Source organism: Phocoena phocoena, chromosome 9, assembly GCF_963924675.1.
Source record: "Phocoena phocoena chromosome 9, mPhoPho1.1, whole genome shotgun sequence".
NCBI classification, from domain to species: domain Eukaryota; kingdom Metazoa; phylum Chordata; class Mammalia; order Artiodactyla; family Phocoenidae; genus Phocoena; species Phocoena phocoena.
In genome coordinates, this window is record NC_089227.1 from 77402608 (window position 1) to 77429968 (window position 27361).

The 27361-nt window shown below is 39.5% G+C and overlaps 1 pseudogene; it reads left to right on the forward strand.

Moving 5' to 3' along the window:
- Positions 1-496: 496 nt before the first annotated feature.
- LOC136127935 (glutathione peroxidase 7-like) lies at positions 497-24420 on the forward strand (annotated as a pseudogene).
- The last annotated feature ends 2941 nt before the right edge of the window (positions 24421-27361 follow it).

The window sequence follows — 27361 nt, forward strand, 5'->3', positions numbered from 1 at the left end:
TTGGACCCGAAGCAATATCCCTGAGTTGAAAGCTCGAGGACTTTCAGAGAAGTGCTCTATTTCCAGATGGTCTTGGGCTGCAGAAGTGTGAGATCTTGATCAGATCTCAAAGGGCCTCCAAGGTGCTTTGTAACAGGGAAGAGCTAAATCGGACTGCACGTGGGATCTGTTTCTTTGACTTTAACCTTCGCTTTTCGTTGCTTTTGTTATTATAATCATAAATAATGGCCTGCCTCGGGGAACCCTGCCCCTCTGCTGTTCAGCTCACAGAGGGACAATCTGACCCTACCTTCCTGTGGATGGCTGCAAGAAAGACGAAACTGACACATCCCCTCACCGAGGCTGCTCATTCCAGGAGATGTTTTGCAAGACCGATGGCCCTTTTACTTTACTTCCTCACCGCCTCTCCCTCTCTATTCTGCCTTTTTACTTTACTTCCTCACCGCCTCTCTGCCTCTGATTCTATAAAAGAAACTGGCGTCCCGACCCTGATTAGATGGTTTTTCAGAGTCACTGGTCGCCATCTTCTCGGTCTGCCGGTTTTTCGAATAAAGTCGTCTTCCTTGCCTCAACACCTCGTCTCCAATTCATCGGCCTGTCGTGCGGCAAGCAGAGCGAGCTTGGACTCGGTAACAGCTTCACTACAAATATCACCAAATTAAACTATGGATGAGACAAAGCTGAATCTATTCCTCATGAGATAAAGGAGAATACTACTTTGGCAGCCTTTCTGAGGAGGGAGGGCAAAGTTGGGAGATTTATGAGATTCTGAGACTTGTTTAAGACAGTCTTCCAGTGCAGAGAACTTTATTGAGATTGTGCGAGGATCGTGATATAATAGATTAGACTTGATGAACATGGCAAGGTGAGGTTTTCTAGAGGAAGGTTTAGGTCTTACAGAGTAAGAGTCGACTGATGCTACCTACAGAAAAGTTGAACAGTCTGATGTGCATTCTACTTTTTTGTCTGGTAGCTCCTGGAGCAAATAATAAACTTATTTGCAATTTCTATCTTTTTGGGCAAGAGTTTCCTGAAATAATAAAGTCATGTTGATAAAAAATAGTGTAATAGTAAAATTGTGTTAGAGAAAACAGCTGAATAATAAAGACATGCTAATGTAGATGGTAAACTGTGTGGGTATAGAAGCTTTCAGTCCTCACTTTTGCTCTTCTCCCAAAGAAGAATGTTTTCTAGAATCTCCAAGGGCTTTTAAGCGTGTGAGGTATTTTGTTTATCAGTAACTAATCAGGAACCCATAGCAATGACCATTTCTTGTCTAAAACTCTACAACAGCCTCTTAACCGGGCTCCCAGCTTTCATTCTTATTCTACTCCAAGCTACTCTCCACACAGCAAGCAGAGTGAGACTTTGAAAATGCAAATTGAAACACTTCAGTGTCTTCCCAGCTTTGTTACATTAAGAGCCAAATCCCTACCAAGGCCTACAAAGCCAGCTGGTACCCTTCTTAGAACCCAGGCTGGAGCAAGTACTTTTCAGGGCCCAGTTTTCACCTCTCCCCAGCTGCACCACCAGTTGCCCCCACTCACCTGCCACCAGATGAGGCATCTGCAAGTCACTGAAATATGCACAACTGGAGTATACAGCCCACTTATAGAACATGCCCTGGTTCTCCAGAGGCCCAGAATTTCCTGCCCAGAGGTCTGCAAGCCTGCTTCCAGGGCTGCAATCTATTCTTCCATATGATCCATCTCTCTAAGGACAGGCTTTGCTGCAGCTGTGCACACCCTAGACCCAAGAGGTAACCAAGAGGCAGGTGTTGGCAGGGGTGAATGTGGAGCTTGGACAGAATGGTCTGGGATGTCCATATATATGTATAATCTCTCACAATATAGAATGGAGCTGAAGGTGGAAAGCGAAGGGGGCAGACCAGGGACCAGAGGCCCTGCTTATTCACCAACCTGCAATCATGAGTCCAAGGATTTTACATTTAAACCTGGCCTCCTGGGTGTTATAAAGGTTAAAGAAGGGAGAGAGAACATATTTTATTTAAGAGTATGTTAGCTTGATTTGTAACTTTTAAATCTTCAGACATTGAATCATAGTGGGCCTCCATTTGCTTTTGCCCCTTGTCCCGTGCTAGGTGCAAGCTGCCTCCTAGTTTAGTTAATGCATCTCCTACCACTCCCTCCCTCCTCCACTTGCTCCTGTGGGCTGCCTTTCTGTTACTCAACCACAACTGCCATGCTTCTGCCTTATAGGTCCTTCTTTCTGGAATGCTCTTCCCCAGATAGCTAAAAGTCTTGGCCCCAGACTTTACTGAAGTCTTTTCTCAAGTGTGGCCTCATCAGAGAGGCCATCCTCCTTCACCACATCAAACGCTTCCTGTCTATTGTCCTCTCTGCCCTTACACTCCTTCAGTTTTCTTCATAGCACTTTTCGAAAATAGCACTACCTGGCCTTTTATCAAATAGCTTTCCCTCTGTTAGAATGAAGCTCCATAAAGGCAGGCACCTTTATCTGTTTTACTTACTGCAGTACACCCAGGTTCTAGACACTTCTTGACAAGTACTAGATACTCTCTCTTCCTCTCTCACACACAAACATATCACACACATAACATAGAAGTGAATGAACGAATGAATCTGCAATTTGCTCAAATGTCAATTTAGGTAAGCAGAATGAGTAAACTGCCGCAAGCTTTAACATTTTATAAGTGTCTCCTCTTTCAGTAATTAAAAGGTGTACTACTCAGTTGATTTCAAAGAGTATTTGCTGGCAATGATAGAAAGAATTTCACATTTTTATAGTGATGCTTATTTTTGATCCATTTAAAATCCTTCAAACAACTGACAGGGCAGCTTCTGCAGAAATGTAATGAGAGTGGTGAGTGAGGGAGGAAAAGCCATTTGCATGCCTTAAGTACTTGTTATCACTTAATATATAGTATGTGGGTGGAATAAAGGCATAAAAGTTAAAGAGGAGAAACAGTTTCTACCTGATATAATACATCATACAAAATATATATCATTTTATATATATATATAATGGTTTTATGTAGTTATATATGGAAACAATGGTTTTTCAAGTGACATCATACAAAAGCATCCTTTTCTTTTTTAACATTTAATCCTTAGTGCTTAGTCAATAGTAGGCAGTTAAATACTTCTTGAATAAATAACTAAACTTAAATTGACTAGACTGATCTGGATTCAAAAAAAGAGACAAATATACAGAAAAAGAGCAAAGAGAAAAATTGCAGTAGAAATTATACAAATTTATTTACTAAAACAATAGAAAAGAAACAATAGAAAAAGATGAAGTAAGTACATATACTCAGGAGCTAGAATCCAAGATTATATACATTCTAAGTCACGTTTCCTTGACTTAAAATTTACACTACTCAATTAGGTAATATGTTTCCCTATGAGGTGGCTATGTTTAATTCATGTAGATTATGACTTTTGCAAGTCTTAAAAACATTTTATCACACCTTCTCTATCACTGTCTTGTTCCATAGTTCAGCCATTATCTTTCCTTCTTTCATAAGAAAAACACCCTTTAACCAAGTCCCAACTTGCTTCAAGAGTGCAGAAAAATCCTTTATGTGTTGTAGTATATCAAGTACTGAGATATGTGTCTTGAGGATTTATTTTCCAACCTGAGATAAGTTTAGACTTGTATCAGGGATTCCAAGGTAGAATTCACCTTCGTTTTTTTTACGATTGACACTCTGATTCTATCTCCTCTGAACTGTGACTCATCAGTCACTGAAAAACAGCAACAGTTGCTCAGGAGGGCTGGGCAAGTAATTAGGAAGACACATCCTTATCCGTCATGAATTTCTGCCCAAAATACCGTCATGCTAAATGCAAGGTGTTTGCAACAACAAAGTATAGGTCTGATGCCTATGAGGATGAGCCCTCTGAGTCAGGCAAATTTCAGGATAAATCCAACATTATTTCAGCATTATTCTTTCAAAATATCAGTAAGTTTTGCCCTACCCACACAGTTCTAAATGCACAGAAATCCTTTCTGAAAAATGAACAAATCATCACATGTCTAGAAATTATAAAGCATGGTGTTTCTCCTTTCTCTTTTCTAGCTAGTATGTTCCAGGAAAGCAGGGATCATGTCTGCCCAATTTACAATGTACCTGGTACAAAGTAAGCACTCCATAAATGTTTCTTGTTTGAAACAAAAAGAAGAATGGAGAAAGTCTTTGGTAGCAGTTCTTATATAATGACAAAAAATATATCATACTTAAATATGGCAATAACATGTTTTCTGGAGTCTTTTACTGGTAGCCATGAATTGAGAAGGAATGATATGGTACCTGCTAGGTTTCCATGTACTTACGCAGCCCCGGCTTCTCTTTTGAATTTCATTATGGCTCTTTTTCTATGCCATAAAGCCTGGGAAGTGAGAATCACACAACCAATAGACATCTCCTAAGGCTCTACCTGTAAAAAGGCAGCATTTGGAGGGAAAAAAGGTATAGTGCTCTCTCATTTCACACTATAATTGATTTCTGAATAGCTAGTTTTAGATAACATCTGACTATAAATATTTGATATACTCATATTAAAACAAATGTCTGGGACTTCCTTAGTGGCGCAGTGGTTAAGACTCCACCTGCCAATGCAGGGGACACGGGTTCCGGCCCTGGTCCAGGAAAATCCCACATGCCGCGGAGCAACCAAGCCCGTGTGCCACAACTACTGGGCCTGCTGTCTAGAGCCCGCAAGCCACAACTACTGAGCCCACGTGCCACAACTACTGAAGTCCTCGCGCCTAGAGCCCGTGCTCCTCAACAAGAGAAGCCACCACAATGAGAAGCCTGTGCACTGCAATGAAGAGTAGCCCCCGCTCGCCACAACCAGAGAAAGCCCTTGTGCAGCAACGAAGATCCAACGCAGCCAAAAATGAAAATTAATTAATTAAAATAATAAAAAAATAAAAAAATAAAACAAATGTCTGAAGTTCCTCTTGCAAACTTCATCCAGGATAGCCTAAGTTTTGGAAGGCCTTGGTTGTTAATCATCCCATTGGATTTGGTCAGCATTTCCCCCAAAGTGAGATCTTTAAAGTACTAGTTTAAGCAGATGTTCCTGTGTGGACTAGGGTCGGGAGAAGGCATTTTTCTTAGAAAATGACGACGTGCATTAGCATATTTAAGATTCTAAGTCTTACAGTTAAAAGAAGTTTCATTTTGTTAAGACCAGAATTCTCCACTAACATTTTTTTAATCTGGAAGTTTTCTTTTAAATCCAAATACGTATAAAACCATCCTACAACACTTTTACGGAAGCAGCACTAGCATAGATTGCTCTACACAGCTGCATGTCTGCACACTCTACCTGTTAAACCTCATGATAAGTAGGGTTATGCTGATGTTTTTGAAAAACCTTGCTTCAGGAGTCTAAGACTATTTTGTTTATTCTGAATGTTTGCCATATGTCCTAGAACGCTTAAGCCATCTCCCCGTGGGCCAACTGGAGATCTTAACAGTGCTCTAGCTATAGGGGTAGACAAAAGTTCAGTACCTGGAAACACACTGTGAGATTATAATTTAATGTAATCCCAAACACGCGAAAACACCATCAAATGAAGGACAAGAATTCCTGGGAATTTCCTGGGAAACCCAGGGAAATGCAAATGAGCTTCACTTCCTCCTCAAAACAGATGACGTGAATATCCAATCAAAGTGTGTTTGGAGATAAAGGAAAATGTGGAGGAGGCCTTGGGCTGTATATGTGAATGCAACCAATGAGCTGCCTTTATTTCGTGTCTCCCAGTGAATGAATCTATGTTTCAGGCTCCTTAGGAAAAACCACTCTATAAACCAGTTTATGATTTTCTTTCTCCGATCATTGCAGCTGGTCATTACGGAAAACGATGATCTCAGAGTCGGCTGTTCCTGCCAGAGAGCTTGCACACAGAGAGATGCCTTTGTGAAGCCAGCCATAGAAACCTGCAGAAAATTGGCCTTCTTTCCTTAATAGAACCATGTGAACAAAGATGAGTTTGTTGCTGACTCAGAGCTGAAAGCTTTGTTTTGTAAAGCTCTCTGAATATACTGCACTCTGCCAAAGGAGAAGGGCTCCTTCTTAAAAAAAAAAAAAAAAATGAGGAAGAACAGTCAGCGGAAACCAGACAACAAATCAAAGTGCACACCCTTGGGGTGGATATTTGTGACCAAAGCAGCCTGAAACTTTTTTTTTTTTTTCGGTGAATACTGGTCACATTTCACAAGCTGAATAAAAATGAAAGGAAGAGGAACTTTAATTGATGGGATGCCTTTTGATTTGCAGAGCAAAACTGCCAGAGCAGATGTACCAGCAAAGAGGATTAGATTGTCCCTGCTATGATGCACTGCAATGTTCTTTTTTCCCCTGTAGTAACCCCATTGAAGAGAGGCTGCCTTTAGTGTCTAAGATTCAGCACTGCAAAGAAACTGTTGTCTTTGGGCACAATGGGCCACTCTCACAAGGCCAGACAGAATATGTGAGGAGAGAACTAATATCCCTTTAAATCTTGGCAAGACAGTTTCAGTTTTACTATTTTTAAAAGGCAAAAATAAAAGAGAAATTTGTGGATGCATTCAAAGTTGATAAAATATTCATTCGAGTGAATCGTAAAACATTCATGACTACTGTTCGTCATTTTGAAAACTCAGATTGAATCAAGAAGGACTCACTGCTCATCTTGTTTTTTAATTTAATCAGTCCAGGGTGTTTGGAGGGTTTGTGTGTTTGTTTGTTTTGATTTGTTTTTTGGTTATTGTTGAGATGCTCATCTAAAAAAGATAGCGTTGTCATTAAAAAGGAATAATTACCAGAATGTTCATTTTAATTGCCATCCAAGAAACCAAAATGATCTGTAAATCATGCCGATGGTAAATGGTGTGCTTCAGTGAGTCTCAAGTGAGGGGAGAAGTAATGCGTTGTTATTATCCTTAATACGTTTGTGAGAGGAAAACAAGAATTGGAGAAGTGTATTTGTTCTTAATGTCTAGTGCCAGATCGTTTTGTATTTTTCACTTCTGGGAAAAGAGTAAAAGGGAAAAATGCTACTCAGCTGGGGTCTGATTCTACTGAAAATAGCTGTGGTTCTCTGTACGACTTGGGTTGTGGAAAAGCATGAATGCTGGCACCACCACAGACTCACTTATTCAAGGGAAAAGTGAGGTCAACCTACTGAGGAAGTGAAAGAAATAATCCTCTCTCCCTCTCCTCATTCTTCGCACTACAGCTCCTTAGTGATGAGCTGCAAATCTGCCCCAGGGTAGGGAAAAGTATTTATGCAAATGAGTTCCTTCTGCACTGGCTAGCTCTGCGGTCAGTCTGTCTCTTTTGCAGCTATGAGGCTTTGTCTTCTGACAACAATAAATAAATATGCAGCTCACGCACACACACAAACATGCAACCACACAAATAAGCCTGGATCCCCCTCTGTTTTAACAGCAGTTGTCACTTCTTAAGACAGAATTAATACTCACGTGAAAAACAACTTTCACATTATGGTCTAAGTGATTTGTCCAGGAACGTCTAGTTCTACGGGTACCAGTGCAGGCTGACCGAACAGCTAAGGAAGAGTGACCACATCTGCTTCCCCACTCTCCTTCTCATTCTGATAGGAAGAGAAAGTTCTCAGGGTTCTTTTATCACATCCTGAGTAATTATGCAATACTCCACTGGATTTCTCTTTTCCTCATCTAGATCAGCACCAACATAAAGTATCATCAGGACAGAGTACCTCCACCCCAGGCCCAGTCTCCTCATGGCCTTATTAGACACATTTACACATACAGCACATATCCTTGAGAGACTGGTGGGACCCTGCACATAAAACAGGCCAGGTAATGGCACTCAGAGAGAGTCTTGAAGGGCCATATCAACACGCACTAGTGTTTAGAGGAATTTCAGGCACATGGACAATGGCCCGGACATTGACCAGTCTGTATGTTCACATACAAGCCTAATAAAATCCTAGTAGAGTAGATTAGGCCAGTAGAGTCTCATTGCTTACTTTGTTTCTACAGTTACACAAAAACATTGTGGACAAAGAAAAGACCCTGATGTTAAGTAGTATGTGAAAGAAAATCAGACAAACTATATTGTGTTCCTCTTGGTTTTATCCTCAGCAGAGCCAGAAGACAGCAGCTGGGAATCTTCCTTTGCTTAGCTATTTAATGTATATAATTAAAGCCTCTTATTACTCCCCTAAATTTTATCACTGCCATGCTAAACCATCCCAGTTCCTTTGACCTTTTCTCAAAGATCCTATTTTCCAGACCTCTAATCTCCTTGTACCTGAACACTAGACCTCTCCCAAATTCTTTATTCTTCCCAACTCTTGCCATCATTTCTAGGAGCATGTTTCATAACTGCAACTGTACTTCTCTTCCAGGCTATCAAGACATCTTATTCATATCTTCATTTCTTCAGTTGAACAAATAAGTACTTACTGTGAAACTACTGACTACACTGTGGAAGGTGCTGTAAAGTACAAATCCAGTGTCCAGGAAGTTCACACAATTCCTTAAGATACAGATATGCATCCAACATCCCTTGGCTTAAGGCAGGATGAAATAAGTGCTCTTACAGAGGTTTAAGAGACATGCATGGGCAAGCAAAGGGATGAGTAATGTTATCAAACTAAGGGGCAGTGGGATAGAGTTCAGGAAACACTGTCCATGGATAGGTGACATTTTAACCCATATTGGAAAAGGAGTAAGGTTTGAGTTAGGTAATGAGTGATCCCTAAAGGAAGGCTTGGTGGGTAAAGGTCAACCTTCTAACTTTACAAGGTGTTATGCAGCACCTCTACTGTGCTCATAATTCCTCAGCAGGGTGACTGGTGGAAGCTTGCACTTTCCCTGGGTACAAACGCCCCATTGATTTGCTCAGTCTACTAGTGATGAAGTCTCCCTGGGTCCTACGGGCTAGGAAGGGGCCCATATTGATGTTCTTCTTGACGTCCCTCCTTTCTCATCAATGTAAGGAGGTTTAGCGCATGAATCTATTCAGAAATTTTAGCAAAGTGACGTAAAAACGAGCTGAATGCTCAGAGAGCCTCTTAGATGTTCCGGGGTGAATAGTGTAGACTCATTGAAAAACTGAGCATAGCGATTAAAATCATACTATCTGTTCACTTCATTTCCGGCACCCTATTCTTTGGCCACATTTCCCAAGTGGGCATTAAGAAAGTGTGGCTGAAACGTATTTCCATGGTTCTTCCCTCTCTGGTTTCCATATACTGTTTCCTCACTGTGAAAGCCCTCTTGCCTTTTGCCAACTCCTCAACTGAGTTTTTTCTTTAACCTGTTGAACTCGTTTAAGATCTGGAGGCAAATGACATGTTCTCTGTGGTGTCTATCTCAGACCAAATCCAAGCAGAAATATTCAATAGCTCCACTCCGCTCTCCAAGCACTTTGTACATAGGGTAAAGGTCTTTTAGCCAATCTTTACTGAACAAACGCAGCAGCGCGCTGAATTCACCATCACCCTTCCCACTCCCCATGAAAGCACATGGACCGTTGTCCATGCCTGCTCAAAGCTCCTGACATGTAATATCTCTCCAGTGCGCTGTGCCCGTCTCCCCCTGCCAGTGAGCTCTATGCTTACCAAGGAGCAGTTGATTTGTTCCACTCTCTACGTCATTTGTATTTAATACTTTCATTATTTATTTAATATGTAAGCCAACACAATATGAATGAAATGAAAACCAAGTTACCTTGTGGGCACGCCTCTAAGCAAAATTTCTATTGAGTGAGATATGGGTTAGACAATAATAAAAGATTAAGGGAAAAAATCATAAAAAATGTAACAGATTCTATAAATGTCTTATAAGTTTGTTTTCCAAGTGACTTTTTAAAAAATTTATTTAATTTATTCATTTATTTTTGGCTGGGTTGGGTCTTTGTTACTGCGCACGGGCTTTCTCTAGTTGTGGCGAGCAGAGGCTACTCTTCCTTGCGGTGCACAGGCTTCTCATTGCAGTGGCTTCTCTTGTTGTGGAGCATGGGCACTAGGTGTGCAGGCTTCAGTAGTTCTGGCTCACAGGCTCTAGAGCGCAGGCTCAGTAGCTGTGGCGCATGGGCTTAGTTGCTCCGTGGCATGTGGGATCTTCCCAGACCAGGGATCGAACCCGTATCCCCTGCACTGGCAGGCAGATTCTTAACTACTGTGCCACCAGGGAAGTCCCGAACCAGTAGGTTTGATGAAGGAGATCTGCTTTGGTGATTTTCCAGAGGAAATTGGATCTTGTCTGTCATAGGAAATGAGACTGTTTTTCCTTCTCTGATCAGAGTGTTATGAATGGCATAAGTTTGTTAACACTTTTGGTCACAAAGTCTACATAAGGGGAGCCCATTGGGCATCAACGTCATAGTTCCAGAAAGGTTAGAACCTATGGATAAATGTTGTTGCCCCTAGTCTGCAAAAGCCAAAAGGAAAATCAAATCCCCTATTGATATCTCACAAATCATCGGAGAGATTGTTCAAGCATTCGCTTTCCTTATTCTACTGTTCCTTCACTTGAGAAAATAAGTAGCACAGGGAGAAATGGTAATAGTGACGAGGAAATTAAAGTGTCTCCTGACATTAGAAGTAAATTGGAGTCTTCATTTGGCAAGCATCTGAGGAAACGTTAGCATTCGGGAAATCTAGAGTTTACTGAGTCAGTGGACAGGGCCCTCAGTGACTGAAGAACATGAGGCTAAGTCAAAAGGAAAGGGACATAAAGTCTGTCAGACTGACGCAAGAAGAAATCAGCATTGCTTTTATTGTTGCACACCTGCCTCCTATAAGTTACCTGGCATTTTGGTGTTCTCTTCTCCATACTGAAGACTGATTTGATATTAATCATTTACATTTTGGTGTGAATAGTTCAGAATTAGAAATGATAAAGAGAAAACCACCTGGGCTTCTTTTTAAAGATCTTGGGTCTGCAAGAGCACACGTGGCAGCAATGTTTCTGGTTCTCATAACAATTACATAGAATTTGAGGAACAATATCATAAAGAGGTTATTATTAGGTTTATAATAATCATTTATTCAATCTGTTTTTTTCTCTGTAATGAAAGCTGCTATTTTTTCAGCATCTTCTAAGTGCTGAGTGTTCTCCATACAATATCTTATTTAATTCTCATAACCAACTGCCACTCTTCATTTGCATGTCAGATACCTGAGCTCTCCTGATTAAAGAAACATGTGATGAAATATTGATCGGGTGACTAACCCCTGTAATGTGTCAGGTAGGTAATTTGTAACTCTAGTGTTTAGAGAAAAAAAAAATCTTTATTTATTTAGGAGATGTGTATCTCTAGAAGGTGACTATGGTAGGAATTTTAAATCAAGGAAATATGAATAAAATTTGTATTCAGGCTAGCCTTTTGAGGGCCCTCACATTAAACAAAATAGCTGCCTTGTCTGTTTCTTTATAGAACCAGCCCTGTTGAAAATGTGCTCGGAGAGCAGAGAGCTTCAGTAACCTTGGTAATGACATGGGAATCCATAGACTCTCCGTGACTCATCAGGAAGTGCCATTTGGACAATTTTAGTTGAAGAAAGCAACCAGCTCCCAGCTCAACACTTGTACACCCTTTTCTCTGTCAATAGCTCTAGAACCGGATTTAGAAGACACGTGCCTCTAAATATTATGTAACTGGATATAGCAGCTCTTTATAAATGGTGGTAGAAACCTTAAACCCTTAAACACTAGCAGCAGCTATGGAGCTTGACATAGAAACTCACGCAGTCTCCCTTCCAAGCCTCCTCTGACCCCATGTATAGCAAAACATCTGCCACAAGGAGGTAGTAAGAGGAATAATTATAGAGATATATCTGAGGAAGAGGCACAGTTCACAGAAGAAACACATTTTTTTTTAAAAAGAAGATGCTGGGGGTAGGAGTTTATTAATTAATTTATTTTTGCTGTGTTGGGTTTTCGTTTCTGTGCGAGGGCTTTCTCTAGTTGTGGCAAGCGGGGGCCACTCTTCATCGCGGTGTGCCTGCCTCTCACTATCGCGGCCTCTCTTGTTGCGGAGCACAGGCTCCAGACGTGCAGGCTCAGTAGTTGTGGCATGTGGGATCCTCCCAGACCAGGGCTCGAACCCGTGTCCCCTGCATTAGCAGGCAGATTATCAACCACTGCGTCACCAGGGAAGCCCAAAGAAACACATTTGAAGAAGAAACATAGTTCACAAAAGATTTAAAAGCGCTGGATCTTGAAGCCATAAATCTTTGTTTTGGAGAACTGGTACTTTCTAGGAGCTGACTTGAGTTGTACAGATAGACCAGAAATAACACAGGGTACTGACAAAATTTTAAGAAGAAATAGAAAGTTGGAAGAGGATCTAGAGCGAGTAAGGAGGTGGGAGGTGTCATATTTAAAGAGGGTGTCTGGGGAAGTCCTCGAAGATGTGACATGTAGGCAGAGTCTGGAATAAAATGAGAAAGTGAGCACCCTCTCTCAAAGTGATGCCTTTTTAACAGCACTAGTTAAGACCACAGTGAAAAGTTATTAGAGTGAGCAGTGTAAAATACACAACTGAAGGAACAGTGGTCACATGATAAGTCAAAATAAAAAGGTAGTGAGACAGACATGGTGATATGTGATGACGCCCTCTCCAGTCTATAGCAGTCTGCCCCTCTCCCAGCATTAGGACATGGTTATTAGGGCTTGGATCCAGGTGAGGCTTCTGTGTCATTCTGATGTTGCCGACACCCTGGTTTTCAACTACTTTCTCCAAGAACTGATCTCTTTGAGCACTAGTTCTTCTTCACCAGACCTAGTCTCGGGAGTACCTGAATGGTGGGAATAGGACACCATTTTTCTCTGTGGGTGTAGGAGTGGCAGTCAGGACCTTAGTGCACCTGTTGTATCTGCCTAAGGCTGGTTCCAATTAGACTCTTCCCAATGGAAACAAGCAAAAGTTAGTTAACATTGTTGGTATTTTCCTTTATAGTGGTTCAGCAATTATTCATCTCATGCTAGGCCCTTGAATAAGAGTCCTCCAAGAGATACTAAGCATGGCTCTGATGTCATGGGATTTATGTTTAAGGATACTTTTTCCGTGGTATAGCCTCTTGACTTGCATGACATTATATACTCTTTGTCTCTTTCAGTGAGTCCTGTTTTACTAGCATCTAAAGTAAGAGTCTCTTCCAATACAGAAGAAATTGTTATTATGAATAAATAGACTATTTTCCTGAAATGGCAACCTTTAGAAAAGCATCCAGGAGTGGATTTAGATGAGTGACCTGTAAGTGATTCTTACAGGTGACTCCTGCATGGTCAAGCAGAAAATTTCAAAGGAAGAACCTATATTTGTTTCCGGAAATCTTCAGGATTCACTGAGTCTGAAACACATTGATTTGCTTCTCTGCCATCTTCAGCTCACCAAACCTAGGTACAGAATTTTATCACCTTTAATAAATGTATATCCTTCCATGATATAAACTTTGAAGTCTGGGGTGATCCTTTCCCCCACAGCATACATTTTCTTCCTATTCATTTAATAATACTTAAGAATATCTATGATTTATTTTAGTGTTTGGTCAAGTACTATAGAAAATACTTTAGTTTGGTACAAAAAATTACAATAGTGAACATGTATTTAGTGTGTCATATGCTGAGTGCTCTACATGAATATTTCATTTCATCCTTACTCTATTAGGTAGGTATGATTATCATTGCTCCTGTTTTATAGTTAATAAAACTGAAGCTTAGTGGGGTTATATTAATCTGAATTTTCACAGCTGGGAAATGTGGTCACTAGTTTCCTAACCCAAGCAGTACAGCCCCACACTCCCACACATAACTGTCATGCCATGCAGTCCCCCTTTACCTAGTCCCCTAATTAAATTCTGAATCTCTAAAACTTTAACATAAATACAGTGTGTGATGTCCAGCACTTTAACCTCTTCATTTTGTCACACTCTCTCCTATGCCAGCAGGTACCTGACAACTAAGTGGACTCTGACGCAAACCAGGCATGTTCATCGAATTATATATCACCTCTACCACTGTAACCTGATTTTTCTCCTAGAGCTTCTACCTTCATAGCATTTATAGAGAAAAAACCCTTGCCTCTTCAATATTGCTGATAAGGCCATTGTTGAAGTCTTAATATCCAGATCTGTGGACAACTCGTGTCAGAGATAGTTTCTAAAGGATTTTTTACATAAGTACTATTCAAAATGCAGTCTGTAGACCAGCTTCCTGAATGTGATCTGTTTTGTTATCAGTATGTAATGCAATAAGGAGCTTGTGTCAGAATGTAAATCATCGATGTCACTGTCTTAGTCCACTTAGGGATGAAGGGGAGCAAAATTTTCCCACCCCAAAATGTCTCTTTGGCATGCAAATTATTTTGTGCTGAAAACAATCAAAGCCCCAAAGACTCAGGAATCAACGTGGATCTTCCTCCTAATTGCCTGAAGAGTGCAGATAGAGGGCCTGTTCCAGGACAGGAGCTGTGCTATGTGGACAGGAAGAAGCCTAGCAAAATCTGTTAAAGTTCCTCTGTGTCCCATTGTTTCTGCATAGCCTAGCAAACATCTGTTTACCAAACATTTGCTTTTCCTTCTCTAGGTCAGTTGACTTCCTCCCCTTTGAGATCCCAAACTACTACCCTCAACATCTTTTGTCTGTAGCTGAAGATGGTATGTTAAAGCAAAGGTTTCAGCCATTTTGGTGAGTTACTCAGCTTTCCTGGGTCTCTCCCATGTATATGTATTATTAAACATTTGTTTGATTTTTCTCCTGTGAAGCTGTTTCATGCCCATTTAATTTTTAGGCCAGCCAAAAGAACCTAGAAGGGTACAAGAAAATTTCTTCCTCCCTGACAGCTGCTACAGCAAAATACCATAGACTGGGTAGCTTATAAACAATAGAAATTTATTTCTCACAATTCTAGAGGTTGGAAGTCAAAGATCAAGACGTGGGAGATTGAGTGCCTGGTGAGAGCCCACTTCTAGACAGTTGTCTTCTTGCTGTAACGTCACATGACTAAAGAGGCAAAGGAGTTTTCTTGGGTCTCTTTTATAAGAGCACCAATTCTACTCATGAGGGCTCTTCCCTCATGACATCACCCCAAAGGCCCCACCTCCTAATGCCATCACCTTGAGAGTTAGGATTTCAACATATGAATTTGGGGGGAACATAAGCATTCAGTCTGTTGCCATCACTAAGCACACCATCCAGTTCCTCTGACCTTGTTTTTCCACATTAAGACTTTCTCAATGAAGGATCTGGTGAATTGATTTGCATTCCCATGCAAGCTTTTTACTTCATCATGGACTGGCCCTTTACAGACTGTGGCCCTACACTATGGCCTGTGATTGAGTAACACTATGTTTTACACCTATCCCATTTTTTTTTTTTTTTTTGCGGTATGTGGGCCTCTCACTGTTGTGGCCTCTCCCGTTTGCGGAGCACAGGCTCGGGACGCACAGGCTCAGCGGCCATGGCTCACGGGCCCAGCCGCTCCGCGGCATGTGGGATCTTCCTGGACTGGGGCACGAACCCACGTCCCCTGCATTGGCAGGCGGACTCTCAACCACTGCGCCACCAGGGAAGCCCTACACCTATCCCATTTAAACAGACTTCAGGTGAGATTATATCAGGCACATGATGTCTTCTCTGGATTTAGTCTCCCTCTTTTTGTCATCAGTATATTCCCAAACACAGTCAGGTGTTTTGAGCAGGCCAAGAATCTTCAGGCTGTTCATACAGTGTTTTATATGAGCAACTAAAAAGTGACCAACTGGTGACCCAGAAACATTTTGACATACACATTTAAACTGGTAAAACCCAGCAGGAAATAAGGGTGATCTTATCCTTGTCTACCTCACACACTGGTAAAGTTCAATCCTGAGATTCAAAAATTATGTACCTGGTATTCAAGAATTATCTTAAATTCACAGAACAATGGAGCAATTTCCTTTAACTTTTCAATTCAAAATATAGTTACTTATCTACATTCTAATGATTTCTTGTCTTCTTTTGTGTCAGCCACTACTGGGTGATACAAAAGAGCTTCACGGTTCATAATAATTCTATTAATTAGGAATTAACTCAAGTGCTTATTCTGATGCTCTAATTCTGAAAGAACAATTCTCAGATTTATTCCAGGAAAGGTCAAAACTTCTTTTGAAATGAAAGATTTCACAGAATCCCCATATATAAAGCATATAAAGGTATAGCCTCCTAATTAGAGTAAAATCAGAGGGACTGAAACCCTTTCTACCCCCAACCATCACAACCAGGAAGCACCTAAGATGCCTTCTCAGAGCCCTAAGGTTCTCTGCAACACAGTTTGAGAATCACTGTTACAGTCACCAATTTCTGGAGTATCATTTACAGACTATAGTTATCTGCAGTCATTTTCATCCTCCTTTTGAACTATAGTTAGCAATGTGCCATGAAACTGCTCATCTTTCTCCATGATTCCAACTTTAGGGTCCAATTGCCAGAAGTTCTCACATATGGTGATAAAAGGCTTATCAATGTTTAAAACATAAAACTACATGACTCAAGCTCCCCAAGCATTCCCAACAAGCATTTCCACTTCTCAATTCTGCAGCACTCTCTAGCCAGAGTTCAAGAGTTTTTTCTCCTAATGTGATAACAAACAACCTCTAAGAACAAAACATAGCTTTTAGTAGTGCCTTAAGTCAAGCAGTACCACTTAATCATCCTAAATATGTTCCAGAGCTTGGACCCAAAAATATATTCTGGGGACTTCCCTGGCAGTCCAGTGGTTAGGACTCTGTGCTTCCACTGCAGGGGGCACAGGTTTGATCCCTGGTCAGGGAACTAAGATCCCACATGCTGCATAGCAAGGCCAAAAAAAAAAAACCACATTCCAAGCTTGTAGCCTACCTTAGCAATTTTGTCATAGATTTCTCTTTTTTCTACAGAAAGAAGATTTTTCTTAAAAGTTACAATATTGAAGTTAGGTGTTGTTTTTCTATGTACTTCGTCCAAGATATTTCTCTCCCTGGGTCTCAAAGGTCATGGAAGATGCACAGGTCAACATTTGAACTGACTTTCTCTCCTAAACATCTTACCCACTGCATAATAGCCTCTATATCAGTCTTCAGAAGACTTTGATATTTGCCAGCTATCATCGTGGTTCATTGATATTCCCAGTAGTCCAAAGTTTTTCCTCTCAAAACACACAAAAATTACAAGAGCTTCGACTTTATCTATCACTCATGCTATTCACTGTCTAAATGAAACTGCTGCAAAAGTGTTTGATGTTTGCTTGCATGTTGTTTTTGTTTTGCAGAAAAAATCCAAGAAGTGTGTGTGTGTGTGTGTGTGTGTGTGTGTGTGTGTGTTGTTTGTAGTAAAGGTGAAAAGAAGACATAAATCTTATCTGACACGTTTTCTAGAGTCCTGATCAAGAATTTGTACTGAAATCTGAATTTTCAAAAATGGTGGTAAGTTAGACATGTCTCATCTCATCAAATAGACTATAAACTCCTTGAGGATAGAAATCATGGCTTGTGTTTCTTTGGAGTTGCTGACGGTACTCAGAATAGTGCCTCTTGAGAGTACTTTTGGAATCAAATAAAATCAACCTAGAGGGTTAAATTAAGCCATAGAGCAGTTCCTACACTGTTCTTAAATCTTGTAAGTGTCCTTCTGTAATTCATTAAGTTTAGACTTGACATATAACTTACTATATGGTGCTATAATTGAATGACAAAAACGGCATTGAATGACAAAAGCCATCACTGCCTACGCAGTTTTTCTACTTCTTTGGTGGACTACTGACATAAGAATTTAAAAAGCGTGACTACTGGGTATAAGGTAGGCTCAAGGATGTATTATACTACACGGGAATATAGCCAATATTTTATAATAACTGTAAATGGAAAGTAACCTTTAAAATTGTATAAAAAAACATTTAAAATTTTTTAAAAATAAAAAGCATTTAAGGAAAATGTGGCTAGCAGTGACATATCCTCAAACATCTGAATGGATTAGACTTAACATTGTTTACAAGGGCAGAAATTGCAGAACTTAAAAATGAAATTGTACAGTACACAGTTAGGTTTGAGATGATTAGGTGGTATCTGCGGTATTAAGTAAAATCACAAGTGTCAATAGTAGGCAACTATTTTTGCATAAACACTAACTTACAAAAGAAATTAAAATGTTGAGATGATTAATTTCTTTTCATTTATCCAAAATGAATATACCCTTATAGCACTCCACAAGGAGACAATATGCATTTTTTACAATTTACTTCCAAAAGAATGAAAGATCATCAGTGAGAACGTTGTCATCGTGTTTAGTGATGAATGTGAATTGATGAGCATATTTGCAAAGTAGCAACACGGAGACAGTAGCCTAAATATTCACCTTAAAATTCAATCAGTGGCTGTCTCTTTGCACAGGGTGGCTATGGACTGCTCATCACTGACTTATGTAGAAGGCCACATAAACATTTGTCTTATATTTTGAACGGTATATTTGGTTGTTTTAGATATTTATGTTACCAATTTCTCTGCATCTCTCCTTGACTTACTTATGTTGTTGCTACAAGCTGCTTTTATTAAACAGGAAACACTTTATCTTGCCTTCAAAAGCTAAAATACAGGCAAAAACTAATGTCCACCATGATTCTATGTATGTATGTATGTATGTATTCAGTCATTGTTGCTTAGCAACATAATGATTCTTCCTATAGAGAGGTGTAAAATATATATATACACATATATATAAGCATGTATAAAATCTTGTAAAAATGAATACCATTAAATAAACTACCTTATCATTTCTAAACACAAAATATCTCTTTGCATACTGATATTAACATTGTAGCATATAATTTATTAATATTTTAGAAAAACATTTAGAAAGAAGTAGTACATTAAAAATATACTCTAGCAAAAATGTCTAAGAAAGAAAAAAGGCAAGAAACTGGAAATCTAAAACTCAATACTATGATCTTTACTTTCACCATCAATGCTAATAAAAACCACTCAGGAGAGGCAGAGAGGGAAGAGAAAATAAACTTGTTAGAAAACAGTATAAAATGATTAAGACCTTTAGGACAATCAGTCCTGGACTTTATCCTAAATAGCTGAAAAATGATACAAGTATTCTCTTTACGTGAGAGTTACCATATACATAAGAGCTATTTATTAGAATGCAAGATAATTTGGAACTGTAAAACTCTGCCAAAATAGTCTAACATGTTTTTGATATCTCAAAAGATACTTCAGGGCTTCCCTGATGGCGCAGTAGTTGAGAATCCACCTGCCAATGAAGAGGACACGGGTTCGAGCCCTAGTCCGTGAAGATCCCACATGCCACAGAGCAACCAAGCCTGTGCACCACAACTACTGAGCCTGCGCTCTGGAGCCCGTGAGCCACAACTACTGAAGGCCACATGCCACAACTACTGAAGCCCACGCACCTAGAGCCCTTGCTCCCCAACAAGAGAAGCCACAGCAATGAGAAGCCTGCGCACCACAACGAAGAGTAGCCCCCGCTCGCCACAACTAGAGAAAAGCCCATGCATGGCAACAAAGACCTGACGCAGGCAAAAACAAGTAAATAAATAAATTAAATTAATTTATATAAAAAAAAGATATTTCAGCTTATTTTAAGTATCTTGAGGTCTCATTATAAACAATTCTTATTGCACAATACAGTGAAAGTTATCTTAGTTTTCTTATTTTTTCCTAATTCTGAATGAAAGAGATGATTATACAGCCAATACCTGACTTAAAAACAGTTGATGCTTCAAAATTGATCCCTAGTCAGTTGTTGAAAATTGTTAATATATTTTCCCTTTTTAAAAAGTTATAGACTTCTGCTTCCACCCAAGATGGAGAAACAGGGACAAGATCTATCCTCCTACCTGAAACAACAAAAAACTGAAAATATACGAGACAATGACTTGCAAGGCACTGACATCAGGCAACAAAAGACAGAGATCACTAAGAGATGGGAAACAGACGAGCCCTATGACTTTCATGAGAGAGTTTCCAGAGCATAGTGGAGGAAGGAAAAAAACAGGTGGAGACTGGAGACTCCCTGAGCAGAGAAGATGGAACTGATACTCCAAAGAGACAGAAGCATCTGGGGTTCTCAGGAAAGAGTAGCAAAAGGAGAAATTGCACACAGAAAGAATATCATAATACCTGAAGATCTGTAAGTCACCCCTGTAAGTATTCACCTGTGTACTGATCCATGCATGCACTGAGGAAACTACATGAGGCTTGGGAAAGAACCACCCAAAATAATTAAGGGTTACAATGCCCAATGCTCACACAAGGCAGGGAATAGTGCCTGTTGCCACCACCCAAATTGAATAACCCTCAAAAACTGAGGGACAGTAGTAGAGTACACACAAGTTTTTTTTACCTCAGTAATAGAAAATGATTAGCTTAAAAATGAGCACTGCTCTGGTACCTAACAAATCTTTAAAGTAACACCTGAAATAATCAATTTCTTAAGAAATGTAACTTACCTCACAGAACAAAGCACAATAACATTTATAAAAATAGACATAAACTGTACCCAATAAAGTAAAATTTACAATGCCTGGTGAAATTCACAATGCCAATCAAAAATTATCAGACATGCAAAGAAGAAAATATGACTCATAAGAAGTAATTCAATTGAGTAGGACCAACCCAGAACCAATACATACGTTAGAATTATCAAACAGGAACACTAAAACAATTAAACTGTAGTCCATGTATTCAAAAAGGTATGTAGAGACATGGAAGATATTTTAAAAATTTAAAGACCTTAATAAAAATTCTAGAGACTAAAATAAAAACACTAGGTGGAATAAATGGCAAAAAGAAAATTTAATATAATGAAAACAGGACAACAGAATCTATCAGAAATGAAATACATAGAGCAAAGGGAATCAAAAAAGAAGTGGAAAAGCAACAGTGAGCTGTGGGGCAGTTTTAAGCAGCCTAATACACATGTAATTGGAGTCACAGAAGGAGAGGAGTTGGAGGATGGGACTGAATAATTTTTGAAGATATAATGCTTAAAAACATTCCAAATTTGATGAAAATTATAAGTGCATATCATACCTCAGTAAATCTGAGGTATGATATGCATGAAAAAAACTACCTCAAGTCACATTGTAATTAAATGGCTCAAAACCTGTGAGAAACAAACAAAAAAACTTAAAAGCAGTCAAAGAAAAAATGGCACATTATGTAAGAGGAACAAAGATAAGGACTACATCAAATTTGTCACCAGAAACAATGCAAGAGAAAAGATAGTAGAGCAATATCTTTATTACACTGAAAGAAAAAACTTAGAACGTATCTTTCAAGAACAAAGGCAAACTAGAGACTTTCAGATATACAGAGGTTGAAAGAATTCATCACACACCTGCACTCCAAGACATGTTAAAGAATGACCTTCAGGCTGAACAAAATGATGCCAGAAGGAAATTCGATCCACACAAGGAATGAAGAGCACCAGAAAATACAGAACTACCTGGGCAAAACATGCAGGAGCTTTGTACTATTATGTAAAGCTCTTTAAAAGATACTAATTGTTTAGGGAGAAAATATTTGCAAATGAATCAATGGACAAAGAATTAATCTCCAAAATACACAAACAGCTCATGCAGCTCAATATTAAAAAAAACAAGCAACCCAGTCAAAAAATGGGCAGAAGACCTAAATAGACATTTCTCCAAGGAAGATATACAGATGGCCAGGAAGCACATGAAAAGCTGCTCAACATCACTAATTATTAGAGAAATGCAAATCAAAACTACAGTGAGGTATCCCCTCACACTAGTTAGAATGGGCATCATCAGAAAATCTACAAACAACAAATGCCGGAGAGGGTGTGGAGAGAAGGGAACCCTCTTGCACTGTTGGTGGGAATGTAAATTGATACAGCCACTATGGAGAACAGTATGGAGGTTCCTTAAAAAACTAAAAATAGAATTTATGACCCAGCAATCCCACTACTGGGCGTATACCCAGAGAAAACCATAATTCAAAAAGACACATGCACCCCAATGTTCACTGCAGCACTATTTACAATAGCCAGGTCATGGAAGCAACCTAAATGCCCATTGACAGACGAATGGTTAAAGAAGATGTGGTACATATATACAATGGAATATTACTCAGCCATAAAAAGGAATGAAATTGGGTCATTTGTAGAGACATGGATGGATCTAGAGACTGTCATACAGAGTGAAGTAAGTCAGAAAGAGAAAAACTAATATCGTATATTAATGCATATATGTGGAATCTAGAAAAATGGTACAGATGAACCAGTTTGCAGGGCAGAAATAGAGACACAGATGTAGAGAACAAACATATGGACACCAAGGGGGGAAAATGGTGGGAGTGGTGGTGGTGGGATGAATTGGGAAATTGGGATTGATATATATACACTAATATGTATAAAATAGATAACTAATAAGAGCCTGTTGTATAAAAAAATAAATAAAATTAAATTTAAAAAAGATACTAATTGTTTAAACAAAAGTAGAAACCATGTATCATGGGGTTTATAATAAATCTATGTCCATGTTAGTTCAAAGGCTCGCACGGAAGAAATGGAAGCACACTCTAAAGTTAGTATACTATTGATTAAATGGTATAACATCATTTGAAGGGAGAGTGTAATGAGCTAAAGGTGTATACTACAATCTTTAAAGCATCCATAAGATAGCAGAACAAAGATTTACAGCCATTCAGCCAACAAATGAATTAAAATTAAATCACAAAAAGTGTTCAGTTAATCCCAAAGAAGCCAGAACATTTTGGAAAAGGGAATAAAGAACTGGTGGGAGAAATAGAAATCAAGAAGCAAAATGATAGATTTAAATCAAACCATATGAAAAAACACAAAATATGTAAATGGTCTAAACACCCCAATTAATAGGCAGAGGTTTTCCAGTTGGATAAATAAACAAGACACAACAATAGGCTGCCCATAAGAAATTCACTTCAAATATAAAGACACAAATAGATTACAGGTATGAGGATAGTAAAAGATACACCATGTTAACAGCAATCAAAAGAAAGCTGAAATCTTTATATCAATATCAGAAAAAGTAGATTTCAGAACAAAGAATACTATCAGATATAAAGAAGGTCATTTCCTAATGATAAATAGGTCAATTCGTCAAAAGGACATAATAATCCTAGACATTTATACACATAATAAGAGAACTTCAAACTACATGAAATGAAAACTGACAAAACTACAATGAGAAATAGACAAAGTCATAACAGTAGAAGATTTCAATATCTTTCAATAATTGATAGAACAAATAGAGAAAAGATCAATAAGGATACAGAAAATTTGAACATCATTATTAACCAACTGGCATAATTCACATTTATAGAACATTATACCCAGCAACAGAATACAAAATTCTTGGCTTCATGCACACATTACACTTCCAAGGTAGACCATATTCCAAGTCATACTAATATTTCAGTAAATGCAAAAAATTCAAATCATACAAGTATGTTTTCTGACCACAGTAGCAGGAAATAAGTATTCCATAATAGAAATATTTAGGGAAAAATCTCCAAATATTTGGAAAGTAAATAACATACCTCGATATAATCTATGGGTCACAAGAAATCAAAAGAAATTAGAAACTTTGATCTGATTAAAACAAAAATACAACATATAAAAATTTGTGGGCCGCGCCCTGCCTTTGCCCTTGCCACGCCGCCTGCTCGGGAGCGAGTCAGGTGGCGGCACTGGCTGCGGTGTGGCTGCTCCTGGCGGCTGCTGCCTGCGCACAGCGGCAGCAGGACTTCAAGACGGTCAGCATCCGGGGCAAGACAGTGCCGCTGGAGAAGCACCGCGGCTCGGTGTCCCTAGTGGTGAACACGGCTAGCGAGTGAGGCTTCACAGACCAGCACTACCGGGCCCTGCAGCAACTACAGCGGGACCTGCGGTCCCATCACTTCAATGTACTTGCGTTCCTCTGCAACCAGTTTGGCCAACAGGCACCCGACAGCAGAAGGAGATGGAGAGCTTTGCCCGCCACACCTACAGTGTCTCTTTCCCCATGTTTAGCAAGATCGCAGTCACCGGCACTGGTGCCCACCCTGCCTTCAAGTACCTGACCCAGGCTTCTGGGAAGGAGCCCACTGAGAACTTCTGTAAGTACCTAGTGGCCCTAGTTGGAAAGGTGGTAGGGCATTTGGGACCCAACCGTGTCGGTGGAAGAGATCGGGTCCCAGATTATGGCACTTGTGAGGAAGCTCATCCTGAAGAAGCCAGAAAACTTAAAATCACTTTCCCTCCTCTCCCATTGTCCCCTCCCCTCCCCCCGCTGTGCACAAGTGACCAAAGCAAACTCAAATGGTGCTACAAAGGGAGAGACTACTGACTCTACTTCCTTCACTCTTATCCCACTGACCCCATCACTCCTGTTGCAGGAAAGTTCTAGTAGTTTGATTCTTTGAATCTTAGAGCAACCTATAGGAACCCCTGACCAGTGAGAGCTCCTGACCAAATGACTCAGTAAGAACCTCTAGTCCATGAAAACATGTGGCAAATGGAAGTATTTGAAGCAATAATCTCCTACCGGTTATGAACTCTGTAAAATGGGGCCAATTCCTACCTCACAGGGCTGTTGTGAGGATGAGGATGAAAGGCCTATGAAAGTGTCTAGGGCAGTGACAGCTAACTAGGAGGCATTCAAAAATTATTTTCTGCAGATGAGCAAAAAAATAAGTTGTGATCAATAAAAACTTGAAGGCCTCCCCCCAAAAAATATAATTTGTGGGCTTCCTCTATAGCAGAACTTAGAAGAAAATTTATAGTACTAACTGTCTATATTAGAAAAGTGAAAAGGTCTTAAATCAAAGACCTCAGCTTCCAATTTAAAAAACTAGAAAGGAGGAGTAAGTTGAACAGAGTGAACCAAAGGAAGGAAATAATAAATGTCAGTGTACATGTTAATAAAATCGGGAAAAAAGTAATAGAGAATATCAGTGATATCAAAAGCTGGTTTCTTGAGAACTTTAAAAAAATTGATAAACTTCTAGCCAGACTTATAAGGGAAAAATGTGAGATAACACAAATTATCAACATTTGGAAGGAGAGAAATGACATCACTGCAGATTCTAAAGATATTAAAAGGATAATAAGGATAGACAAGTTTATACCAATAAGTTCAACAACTTGGATAAAGTGGAGAGATAACTTGAAAGACACAAACTAACAAAGATCACTCGAAAATAAGCTTGGATATTCTGAGTAGCCTCTCTACGGCTATCAGAGAAATTGAGTCTGTTGTTACAAACCTTCCCACAAAGAAAACTCCGGTACAGACGGCTTCACTGGTGAATTTTCCCAAACACTGAAGGAAGAATTACCATTCTACATAAACTCTTCCAGAAAATTGATGAGTGAATACTTCCCAACTCTTCTAAATGAGGCCAGCATTACTCTGATATCAAAACCAGACAAAAACATAACAGAAGAGAAATCACAGAAGGTATCCCTCATGAACATAGCTGAAAAAATCCTCAGCAAAATAATAAAAAATCAGATGAAACAAAAAATAAGGATAATACGTGATGACCAAGTAGAGTTTATTCCAGAAATGCAAGGTTGATTTAACATTCAAAAATCCATCAACATTATTCCCCATATCAACAACCAAAAGAGAAAATAATATGATCATCTCGATAGGACTCAGAAAAAGCATTTGAAAAAAGGCACTATCCACTCCTGATTTTTAAAGAAATCTCTTAACAAAACAGGAATAGAAGAAAATTTCTACAACGTGTTATACATGGTGGTTAAGTTTACAGGGTAGCCCACAAATCGATTTAGTTCTTGTATAAATTGTTATATCTATGCAATTGTCAAGAACTGGAGGCAACACTCTTGAAATCTATAGCCTGGGATTTCAGTTACTCATATTCCTTCAGCACCAGGATCCCTTGGGGGTAAGCTGGCTGCTGGCTCAGCAAACCTGGGCTTATCTATACAACTTGGTCACACTAAAGTGTACATAATCAGTCTCGACTCTGTTAAAGGGCTGAAGACAGAAAACCACAGAGCATCTAGAGGAGATGGAAGAGGCAGTGGAATTTCTTACCTTTTTCAATCCTATAGGACTCTTACTGTCCATCTCTGTCCCAGAATAAAGACATGATTCTAATAGGTGTTAATAAATCCATGGGAGAAGAGAACATAGAGAAGGACTTTTCCAGGCTACACCAAACTTAAATGGGCTAAGATCTATAGACATCATGGATCTGAAAGAGGGGAGAGGGTTCTATCACAGGATTTTCAGCCCATTAACCAAACCAATTCGTGTACTCACTGTAGCCTGAAGTCAAAGCTGATTTCTCAAGGGCTGTGCTTTCCTGCGGAATCAATCTCGTTGTCTCGTAGTTCAGAAACCTAAAGGGAAGGAATCATACTATTTAGCTCTCAATAAAGGCTACCACAGTCCTTCAGACTCCACAGATTTAGCCCAAAATGATAGAGAAAGAAACTATGAACATACATTTCCTGTTCATTTCTCTCAGGGAAGTACCTGTATGGGAGTATGTGATCTACACCCTTACCCCACACACACATGCAAGACTATTTCTGCTTCAGCTCTGGAATCCCACGTTGTCTAACCTAATCACTCTTCCCCGGGAATCCCCTCTCCACCCCTCCTCTCTCCTCTGCTGGCCTGGGTGGTGAGAAATTGGTGCATCATTTATATACATCAGGCAGGTAGATTTCTGGATCCTGCAGAGGAGATGAGAGGAAGGAAGGATGAGGTGCAGGACAATAGATCCCAGGTAAAAGAGCAAGAAATTCATCTGCTTCATATTCTGACTGAGGGCCAGTCCTATTGACAGCCCTCAACTGCGAACAGATCATTAAACACTGTCCACAGAGGTACTTAAGAAATTTCATTGCTAGAGAAGCAATTAGCTCTCAGGGGATGGAGGCTACTTGCCATCCTACACTTCCCTTCTTTCTTTCCTTCCATAATTACTGAGTATCTTTTCTATGTCAAGTACTGTGCTAGGTTCTAGGGATACAATGACAAGTGTAGCATACCTTGAAGAACTTGTGAAGTCTAAACAGAGGCAAATAGATATGCTGGCATGTACAGGCAATAAACACTTAGTAATACAATAACCGAATATATTATAAGGAATAATTATGCCAAGAGAAAGAGGCCAGACCAAAAAAATGGAGTTTATACTGAAATGATTCCCCAGGTATATATAATTCTTAAAAGTGTAAATTAATCTTTAACAACAGAAAGTAGATCAGTGATTGCTTGGGGATGGGGCCCAACGGAGGAGGTAGGGCAATAGGGAGAGATCACAAAAGGGCACAAGGAAATTTTAGCTGTGATGAATATACTCATTATCCTGATTCTGG